Genomic DNA, 810 nt, shown 5'->3' with positions numbered 1-810 from the left:
CTGTTTGTGTTTTGTATTATTTTTTGATATAACCCTAACGACAAAACTAGTTGCTCTGGATTAGCCTGAAATTCCCGCAGCCATCCACGCTGTCAGGTTGAGATTAATTTTTCTAATGTGTTTCATCTTAAACTAAATTCTGTATCTAATTATACAAATAAGTAAACAGGTGTTCAGATCCTTGTACTGAGAACACTTGTAAATTAACCTATAAAACGCAGCCTGCACCCTCCCTGAATACTTGACAAAAGATTTTCTACCTTTTTGCGAAAATGCCTGCCTTATCTGCTACCATTGCCAATTGCAGGATCATGCTGTGCCTAACTTGGGAGTTATTGATGGGGCAGTGTATAAGGAGCTTGAACTTTGCAGTTAACCCATGCCTGTTGAGCCAGTGCAGCAGGAGCTATAATCTTCATTAAAGACAGATTATAACTAACCTGGAAGTGTTCGATGCTGGAAAATTGAAATGGAAAATGAACTATTCCCAAATGTTAAGCTTTTCCTGGGCAAAGGCAAAGTTTACAACTGAAACAAGTTTTAATTAAAGGCTCACCATTTTCCCCATGCATGCCACCTATTAGCGTTGGTTCAAATCATATGTAGTGAATATTGGCTGAAGCATTTGGAATATGCAATCTTCCTCTCTGTCATTCTCACACTTTCTCCCTTTGTGTCTCTGTGTGTCTGTCTCTTATAGACACTCTCTATTTCTATCTCTCTCAAAGACACTCCCCCCCTCTCTCTCTCTCTCCCCCCCACAGCCTCTCTCTCTCTCCCCCGCACAGTCTCTCTCTCTCTCTCTCCCCC

This window comes from Rhincodon typus, chromosome 33, assembly GCF_021869965.1.
Source record: "Rhincodon typus isolate 14 chromosome 33, sRhiTyp1.1, whole genome shotgun sequence".
NCBI lineage: Eukaryota > Metazoa > Chordata > Chondrichthyes > Orectolobiformes > Rhincodontidae > Rhincodon > Rhincodon typus.
Note: the sequence above shows the minus strand (reverse complement) of the source record.